Below are 10,796 nucleotides of genomic sequence, written 5' to 3'. Positions count from 1 at the left end.
GAGAGAAGGAGGGGAGGGAGAGGAAAGTCGCGGTGAACTCGCGCACGCACGCGGAGAGCCTGAACGAGTTAAGGCGATCACATAGGACAGCCGCCCTCAAGAAAGGCAAACGTGGCTTCATAGCTTTGTGGGCCGACGAGCGATGGGGACGGTCTTCATGTAGCGCCTGCGCAGACAACGGCCATGACGCAAAAAAAAGTTATGTGCTCTGGCGACAGTCAGACAGTACTACCATTGCCAAAGTTCTACCGACAGGATAATGTAGAGGGACACTAAGAAACATGCAAATTTCTGCAAACGAGGGAAAGTACCCGAAGACTTTCAAGACGCGCATAAGGTCAGTTCATATCTACGCAAGACACAAAAATATATATATATATAAGTAAGCCAGACGTGAGCTACACGCGTACAATGTACTATACAACCTTTGGCATCCGAAGAAAATGTAATAGTGGGGTCGACCGCCATACATTTAGTAAGAACCTAATATATTTGCTTTTTTTTTTAGTTTAAACGCCATAAGTGCTTTTTTTTTGTAGCTCTGTTGTGGGCCACGGTCCAAGTGTTTTTTTTTTTCTTCAGAGTATTAGTTCTGCGGTCTAACTACATCAAATCTGCCGAGCCGAAAGGTATCTACATTAAATCTGCCGAGCCGTGAGGTATCGCTACGCGATACCTCACGGCTCTACTGATAGTAGTACTACTGATAGTAGTACTACTGATAGTAGTACTACTGATAGTAGTAGCCTTTGAGGCTTAATTTCGCAGCGGCCACATGGGTTATAGTGTGCCAAACACTAATTGGATAAGTAAACATAAGTAATGGATACCACTGTATAGGGCCCTCCACTAGCATAGTAGAAAAGTGGAAGTTTACTGGGTATACAGAGACGCAAATTAAGGGCGCAGTCCATGGACACGTTGTGACTCCTGAAATGGAGTAGGAGGTGAAGCTAGCAATATATTTGAGTAACAATGTGTAGTGCGCGCGCTCCATATATTATACGTATTGCATACAGTGGGGTCGGCTTTTAAAGGGAACGCATGAGTGCAGAGCACGCACAAATTTTTCCCTCTAACATGTGCACAACAGTTCGGCTTTGCAGTCGTTCAGTTGTGGTTGCTGCAGATGGTACCGTCCTGTCCGTCTGTTCAGTGCACTGACATAGCTTCAGCCGGCATTTGCAACAAGACCGCCACGAGAGTCGCACATTGAGGTGTTCCCTTTAACAGTACAGTGCACTGCAGTGCTGCGATGTTATAATTGCATTATCCCTTTTCTCTTATCACAACAGACACATTGCTTTGGAAGCGTTCGGGTTCTTTGGGCAACTGCTGGCTCCCCCTACTGCACCATATCACTATTTTATCCTGAAATATATATTTCAATCTCAATTTCTACGCACTTCCCTTGACCAAATGCTACCAGACCGTTCGAGTGCTTAGGAACATGATCCTTCACAAGCTCGTAGTTAGCAGATTACCTTTTACACAGCTAGTTCCCACTTCGCGCATCCTGAGCGAAAAGGTGTCGCTTGCGCGCATTTCAATAACGGGTGCATATTTGCTAGACGCTATAGCTTGGTACGCTGACACGGACTGAGTCGCATGTCTTACAGCGTGCCCACCGGCGACCGTATACCCTCGCGAACGAACGCAATCACTCGTCTGTCTCTCCATGCAGCCCGGCACTCCCTTCGAGAGCCGCGCACGAGCTGACGCTGCTGTTAACGTAGGAGGACCAGCCGGGCCACGTAGGAGGAGGAGGAGAAGAGAAGGAGGCAGGGATTCCACTCTCGCTTTCTGCCGATCGGCTTGAAAGAAAGGGGGGGGGGGTCTCGTTGTCTGGACCCCTCTCACTTACAGAGGCGCCTTGTTCGCCCCCCTTTGATTATTCTACTCCGTTCACTGGACCGAGCCAGGCGGGCGAACTTGCTGGCCCCGGCGGTCCCTCTCAAGAGTGCGTGCCTGCACGCGTTGCCACGGTGATGCGGCGAAAGGTTGTCTCGTCGACGGAGCTGGGGTGGCCGTGCACTCGCTTCTAGAACGCCAAGGCGACTATTCGATGACATCAATCACTAAAGATGCAGCGTCGACCAGTATATTGAACCACAAGATGCCGGTACAGAACTGCATTACTATCGACACTGCGAAATGATGACCGCTTTTTCCAGAAGTATAACGGGAGCGGACCTACAATTGGCGCTGTAGCAACTGCTAAACTAATTGTGCTTAACAGAGACAGGCACATAACTTGTTGTGACTTACTGTATAGGCAAAAAACTTACTAAGTAAGCCCACTGAACTATAAGAGGTAGAATGATAATGCTGAAACTGATCATGCCGGCCCCTTCTTCTGACGTTTAGCGTGACCGGACTGAGATAGTATATACAGTTTAATTATGAACACGTAAGCAAGAATTAAATTACTCCCGTTTCTTCCTCACCCTTACATTGAGAGAACGAAGACTACTTTCATCAATAATAACCAACATAGTGTCCATGCGCTATCTTCGTAATCTTCCAGCTATGCACCTTCCTTGACGTTTTCTTGAGTTGGTAGTCAAGTTCCGAATCGTGGTAGAGTCATTTGCAACAGAATCGAGATTATTTCCCTCCTTGTGGGTCTTCTGCGCTCATGTTTCTTCAAATGCAGACGCTGCATTGCACGCAATCTGTAGGCGAGCGCTCGCAGCCGTTGGCGACATCGAGATTCGATCAAGTGCTATCGTGCATCAGGCTCACCGCTGCCACAGATACCACCAGCGCTCCCCAAACGATCTTAGCATTCACTAAAATAACCTGCTTAAATTCACCTGCTGCTTTTACTCTTGCCAGGCAAAAGCGAGGAGAACGAAGTCACATTTTAGATGTTGTTACAAGAATTTTCGTACACTGTGGCCTGATTTTATTTTTCAGCTCTCACCAACTGTGTAACTCATCTGAATTGACCGCTTATTTTTCTGATCGCGTCCAATAACGAGACACGGCAGAGGAACCACTCCTATTATGAGCGGTATAATTTATAGACAATGTGCTAGAAAGAAATGTCATCTCAGTAAAGATTCGCTCCCCTTTTCTTCTCGCTTGTTCAAAGCAACGTATTCAGCTTCGGCACTCTTCCCGCAGTCGCCGTCGTGTTTTTTCTGTCCATCAGAAGTGAGACGCCAGAGACGCTTCAAACTTGAGCGCAACGAACGTTTCTGTACACCTATTTAGGACATGCGATCATATACAGCTGAGCATTTGTTATGGACGTGAGATCGGTGGTATGAACTTTCGGCTCGGGCGAGTAAACTTGAGATACAATGTTTACCTGCATATAGCCACCGTAGTCCTCCATAGAGAAAGCAACAAAATCCCAATAAAGAAAGGCGTCAGGCAGGGAGATACGATCTCTCCATTGCTATTCACAGCGTGTTTACAGGAGGTATTCAGAGACCTGGATTGGGAATAATTGGGGATAAGCGTTAATGGAGAATACCTTAGTAACTTGCGATTTGCTGATGATATTGCTTTGCTTAGTAACTCAGAGGACCAACTGCAATGCATGCTCACTGACCTGGAGAGACAAAGCCGAAGGGTGGGTCTAAAAATTAATCTGCAGAAAACTAAAGTAATGTTTAACAGTCTCGGAAGAGAACAGCAGTTTACAATAGGTAGCGAGGCACTGGAAGTGGTAAGGGAATACATCTACTTAGGACAGGTAGTGACTGCGGATCCGGATCATGAGACTGAAATAATCAGAAGAATAAGAATGGGCTGGGGTGCGTTTGGCAGGCATTCTCAGATCATGAACAGCAGGTTGCCATTATCCCTCAAGAGAAAAGTTTATAACAGCTGTGTTTTACCAGTACTCACGTACGGGGCAGAAACCTGGAGGCTTACGAAAAGGGTTCTCCTTAAATTGAGGACGACGCAACGAGCTATGGAAAGAAGAACAATAGGTGTAACGTTAAGGGATAAGAAAAGAGCAGATTGGGTGAGGGAACAAACGCGAATTAATGATATCTTAGTTGAAATCAAGAAAAAGAAATGGGCATGGGCAGGACACGTAATGAGGAGGGAAGATAACCGATGGTCATTAAGAGTTACGGAATGGATTCCAATGGAAGGGAAGCGTAGCAGAGGGCGGCAGAAAGTTAGGTGGGCGGACGAGATTAAGAAGTTTGCAGGGACAACATGGCCACAATTAGTACATGACCGGGGTAGTTGGAGAAGTATGGGAGACGCCTTTGCCCTGCAGTGGGCATAACCAGGCTGCTGATGATGATGATGAAAAGAAGCTCTTGCACATCTGCAAGATTGAAACGTCTCTGGCGTCCCATCTGTGAGAGAAAGAAGTAACGATGACGGTGCCAAAAAGTGAATATCACCCTTAATTACTCCATGTCTTGGCAGCGCGACTGATACCGCACGTTGATTGGTAAACACATGCAGCGACAGGCCGTCTTTCACAATTCGTCATGTGCTTCGTCACGGTGCGTTTACGTCTGCCGTAATAACGGGGCTACCTTTCTGGCCCTCCCGGCATGCTCGCTTTTGATGTTGCAGCTGTGCTGAAATTCGACAATCCATATCTCGAATTATATGTTATGTTTCAAGGTCAAAAAACTTAGAAGGCGCAATGAAATATCACTACGTCCAAATTTGCCATATAAACAAGCGTTTCCAAGGGTCTAATAACTTTTTTATATGTTTTTTTATTAATTAGCCTTCTGAAACTTATAAGCAGCAAAGTATGTCCACCTCGCCTTACAATCCCTCTTCAAGAACGCCAAGTTCCTTACGCTCATATCCGCTCTATAACAAATATATATATATATATATTCTAAAAATTAAAGTACCTACCCTGCATGTCAGTTCGAAAAAAGTGAGAAGCAAAAGGGAACGGAACTTCTGTATTTTTTTTTTTTCATATTTGTATGTCTTCCATCGCAAGTTGCTTACTCTTGCTGACGAAGACCGTCAAGTGCGTACGCATTTTCTGTCCACACCTTGGCGCTTCCGGCCTTCTTTGATTAATTTACACAGCGTCTGCCGCGTCCGTCACTTCCTGCCTCCAAGAGCTTCGTGCTTTTCGCTGGCTCGCGGTTTTTGGTTACGATGGCTGAAGGTAACGACCCTTACGGGCGAGAACTGGCAGCAAGCGCCGGGGCAAAGTCTATTTCCCGGCATTTCCCTGCTTGCTTTAGTGCGTTAAGTAACCAACCCCATAAATATCCAGCCACTTCGGTGTACACTGCCTTCTATTTCCGACAAGCTGCCGAAGCGGAAACAGAGACCACTAATAGAATAACGCAAAATGTCGTTATCGTGTTCTTTTCATTTTTTTTTTCACACAATGTCCGCGCGTATCTGAGAAAAAGAAGCGTTAGTGCTGTACGAAAAGGTTCCTTCGTTTCTGTTCTTCGAGAGCATACAGGATGCCCCAACAATCGTGCACCAAGATTTAATTATATGCAAATGTCACGTAGCTGGACGGCCCAAGGTAATGTTGTTTGCCGGCACTTTGAAATATTCAGATATTTTTGCATACCGCCTAATTGCATAATTAGTCTTAATTAATTATTCAACTTCTCAAATATTAAAATTAGATGAAAAGTGTCAATGAGAAAATTGTAGAGCAACATGAAAAATTCCCGAAACAGCTTTCTGTTGCTCAATACGTGCTACATAATAGTTTTTCCGAGTGTGAAAGAAGCCCACAAACACACGTAAAATTGCCGCGTCACTTAGCATGTACTCGCGGGCTTCTTTCACGCTCGGAAAAACATTTTTATGTAGCACGTATTGAGCAACATAAAGCTGTATCGGGAGTTTCTCATGTTGCTCTACAATTTTCTCATTGATACTTTCCGTCTAACCACAACATCGAGAAGTTAATTCATTAATACTTACTGTGTAATTAGGCGGGACGCAAAAATATATCTGAGTATCTCCAAGTGACGGCAAACAACATTGCCTTAGTTCTGTCCGGCTACGTGGCATTTGAATATTTTTTGATCTCGGTGCATGATAGTTGGGACACCCTATATATACAGAAACAAGGAGAGCTTTATTTTTATTTTTATTTTTTTACTGAGAACTTGAGATATAGCTTCCGTGATCTGTGCCACGGGATCTTTATCATTTTAACATTAATCCGAGGCTCTGACGGTATCGATACTTTCTGTTTCTTGCAAAACCACAGTAGCATAGCCCGCTTCTATAATTCAAGCTTACCCTGAAAGAGTTGGTTTGTTGATTTACTACGCAGACTCGTGATTTGGCCATACTCTTCGTTCGTAAGACACTATGCACCGAGTTCAGGTGCAGTGATTACACGTGAGAAATGCAGCTCTTGTTTTTTTTTTTTTTCTATCTCTCTCGTCTAGAGATATCACGAAAGCTTGCTCCTTAATTTTAACGAAAGGCAGCTATCCCGTGCTCACACATATACAAACACTGATATAAATATCAGCAGACTTCAGCGATTCCTCCCAGTATGAACTCATTTACTGCGATAGTAACAGGCTCTCGCAGCGAGGGAACCGCCATCTTCTCGGGAACAGCTAATACTGAGCGACGCGCATAACGTCGCCTTCGTCCGCTACAGTATTGCTTGTTGTGGCCTCCAGAATACGGGCACAGGTGTTACGAGTCCCATGCGCTTTCGGGGGGCACAAAACAGCTCACAATACGCATGTTGCTCAATAGCTCAGTGGATAGTGAGCGCATTCGGCTGCCCACTTGCCCATGGCCGGGGGAGCACGACTTTCATTCCCATGGTGCACGTGGCCAGCTAAGTTTTGTTCTTCGCGATAAGGTGAAAGTGCAACACCTGAAGACGAGAAGGTAGCTTGACGACGAGGGATTAACAAAAAAAGGACAGTCGGACGGAGACTTATTTATTTATTTATTTATTTATTTATTTATTTATTTATTTATTTACTGAGTGACAGGTCAGTTGATGGGGGTGACATTTTCTCGCCGGATACCCTCTGCTCATATTTTTTTTTTCTGGACATGCGGTAATCTATAAATTGACCAGTTGCAGACCACCTCTTGTACGTCATGGACGGGCAGAAGAGGGGGCAGGATCTGAAAATCAGCCCATTGTGTGACGTTGTGGGAGTGACAAGCGCGACAAGCGCTGCGCAATGGACGCGTGAAATCCGGAACGAAGACAGCAACTTCAGGTACAAAGAGAGAGAGAGAGAGAGAGAGAGAGAGAGAGAGAGAGAGAATGGGACAGAAATCACGAACCAATCGCGCGAAAAGAAAGAGTGCGGCCGTGTCGACCCACGCTCGCGGGTCAGCGGCTCCCAGCGAAATGAAGCTAATCTGTCACGGGCGCCGGAGACGCCTTAGCGCCGCCAGCCCACTCGGAACGCGTCGAGTGCGGCGCACGTTGCCACCGCAACCGCAGCGGAGTGAGAGAGACGAAGAGAGAGAAAGAGAGAGAGAAGCAAAAGTAGCGAGGTAAACTAGACTACACGTTGTTTGCTGTACCCACACCCTACGGAAGGCTAAGGGGAAATACCCAGGTGATGGGAAGCAGGGCCGGATTCACAAAGCCTTTCGTTCGTAAGTTCTCTTTGCTATTGACTGGCTGTATTCACTAATAATACATCCAGCGTCTGGGATTGACTAGAATTTGATCTTAGCAAACAAGTGTACCCCGTAAGAGCTTCATGTGAATAAGAGCCCAAGTTTGAACTGCGCCCAGTCAGATATATACGTAAACGCTCATCCCGCGTGCTTCGAGGCGATCGCGCATTCCGTAGCCCGCACGGAATAACACTCCTCTTGCGTAATAACGTTACCCCGCTGGCCGCGCGATCGGGTGCGCCCTACTAGCGACAATGATCGGCGCGAGAGCGAGACGATGGCCGCGGCGATTGCCAGTGTAGCGGACGGCAGCAACGTATGCAATACGAGCACAGTTGGCTTTAGCTGGCGTAGCCGTGTCTCGCCGTAGCGGCGCTTTCGAATGGCACAACACAAGGGACGGCTCCTGGTGCCAGAGCCGTAGTATAATGTTCTCTCCGTGAATTGTCGATTGTCTAAAACTGACTTCGGGTACACCACGGGCGAGAGGCACTTCGAACGTCGAAGGAGATGCCGGGATAGCGAACTTGCTGGATAGTTTCGCCGCAAACGGAGCACGCGCCACCGTCACTCAAATAATGATTACGCATCACCGAAAGCGGTGCCCCAGCCACAAGCGACACAATGAAGCTTCGCATCGCGAAAGAGCGCGTCAGTAGCGCAGCAACAGTGTCAGCTGCGATTATGGCTTTCGCCTCTGGCTATATCTATCCGGCCAACCAGCACTGAAACTTCGCGTGCCAAAAGTAGCGCCGTGACGCACAGCCTATAGCGAGCAGTGGAAACGGTTTTTTTCAGTAGCACATGCTGATATTTCGCGTCAGCAGATTCACCGCTCTTATTGAGGTGCGTGCGTCCAGATTCTGGCCTAAATGGGAACCGGCGTGTTACAACGTATGAGCGCACGCGATTTTTCAGCGCCCGTGGATATATGACAAGAGCTCGGCTGGGCGTACAGAGCTAAAGGAAAAACGTTGGTGCAGGCGCACATCTGTTATCGTCAAAAAATGTCGCACCATTTTCGTTGTCTCCCTGTCGGATCGTGTCGGCACATTTCAGCTGCACACTGAAACTGCCGTAGCGCACACTGGCCAGCGCCAGTTCCCTATAGTGTCCGCGTGGCCTGGATGTTGTTCGACGACGCCTGCTCTGAATGTAAGCGCGGACGATGCTCCTTCGACACCGTATACGAGGACAAGTCATTCACGAGCACCAACGCGAAGTTGGGGACTATACCTATACCACATTAGGCATCTCGGAATAGTCATCAAAAGCGCGTGCGTCCCATCACGGAGGGGCCGCGCTTGAGCAGCCGGTGGTGATGGTTGGCTCGTGTCCGTCGGGGAGCCGTAAACCTTAGCCATTCTTGTTTCCCCGTCCCGCACGCTTGCTAGGCGTGAGCGTGAGGCGAAAGCCGCGCACAGTGGGACAGACACGGTGCGCGCGCGCGGAAAGACGCCTGCGTCGAGAGGTGGTAACAGATAAGCTTGACACGGTGACCGTCATTTCGGGGGCCTCCGCGCGCCGGAGAGCGAAACGAGCGTCGCGCTGGCGAGCCGGTTGAAGGGCGCACCGCTCTATATTGCATGCGCGCGGCAGTGATACACAGCGGTCACGCGCAGCGCGCTTCGCGTTGGCAATATGCACTTGGAAGATGGAAGAGCCATCCTACACTTTTTCGCTTGGCTGCTTGACGGTGCATTGTTTTTTTCTTCTTCTTTTCTTCTGCGCGCGGAAAGAAAATGATGATTGATGGTGTTTAACCTACCAAAGTTGGCCGTATGTGCTGTGTAAAAATGCCTTTACGGGGGTGCTCTTGTTTTTTGTTTTTTGCAATTTGGAGGTTATTAGACGCTCGTTGCACTGTCAGCACGCACGCATGTTTGCACTACGCCTACAGGCATGGAAGAGCTCGTGACCGACTTCTCCCTTTGCAGCAGGAAGGCATCTGATTCTCGCGAAAAGTATTGCAAGCAACTGGGCTGCGATCGCGGAGTACCCGATAACGGAGACAAAGAAGAAGGGGATTAGGAGAGAAAGAAAAGTATGCAAGGAAATTAATATAGGAGACATGAATCAACATGTCAGAATAATAACGAAAGATGGAAAACATCCAGAGCTAATTACAGTGTTTAAGGCAGTGTTAGACCCGAGGTGTCGCTGTCAGCATTAATTTGCTAGGGGGCTTATCATCCATCACTGGCCGGAATTATTAGGAATTGTTTCACCTTGTATCCAGCAATAAGAGCCTCTCTCGCAAAAAAGTTCAAGATCAAACGCACATGTTGGGAGAGATAGATAGAGAGAGAGAAAGAGAGAAATTTACTTACAGTAAAGCAGAGAAGTCGGCCTGAGCTATAACTCGCTCTGGCCTGCTACTCTACACTGGGAAAAAGGGACGGGAAGAAAAAGGGCAGGTGCGAATCTACAAATTCACAACGTTGTGGCATCTCTAAAGCCGAGCGTCCAGTCCACTTGCTTGTAGAAAGGCTATAGCGGCACTTAATTGTTATCAGGGCTGCGCTGTTTACATTATAGGCAAGGGATTCAAAATAAACTCGTCTGCCAGCGGCCGTTTATCGACGTTTGCAATGGTAGAGACCAGTTTCTGTTGTTCTTGCGCGTACGTGGGACAAACGCAAGATCTATGATCAGGTGTTTCTGGTAGCTGACAGTATTCACAATTTTGGCTAGTATCACTGTAACCTATCAGATGTCTGTAACGCTGGGTGAATGCGACACCAAGGCGAAACCAGTGCACCTGGTTTGTTTGGCTTCTTTTGAGCTTGTGAAGCACGCGAAATTTCATTTCTAGGTGGCATTTATGCACTCGCTTGTGTCGTCGATCTGGTTGGGTTCAGTGCTCCAACGTACGGTTGCGTATTACGCAACGAAATAAGGCGTTTGTGTCTGTTCGTGAGAACAGAATGCTTCCCTCAAAAGCGCTATCTAAGGCAGTCTTTGCTTGAGCGCCTGCCTGTTCGTTCCCTATCACGCCACAGTGACTAACGCCGTAGTAGACGCCGCAGTTGTCTCCACTCTGTACAGAGTGGCGGGCGAGGAGGACATCGAGGCACCCTAGCAGCCGCCGGAGAAAAACGCTCTTCCTCTCTCGCCTCACCCCCCTGCCTCGCGCGGCGCCACAGGAGAGGGCAGGCATCCGGGCTGCGTTCCTCGTTCGCGTACGCAAGATTGAGCCGCGT

This window comes from Dermacentor andersoni, chromosome 6, assembly GCF_023375885.2.
Source record: "Dermacentor andersoni chromosome 6, qqDerAnde1_hic_scaffold, whole genome shotgun sequence".
NCBI classification, from domain to species: domain Eukaryota; kingdom Metazoa; phylum Arthropoda; class Arachnida; order Ixodida; family Ixodidae; genus Dermacentor; species Dermacentor andersoni.
This window is presented reverse-complemented; position numbering follows the sequence as displayed.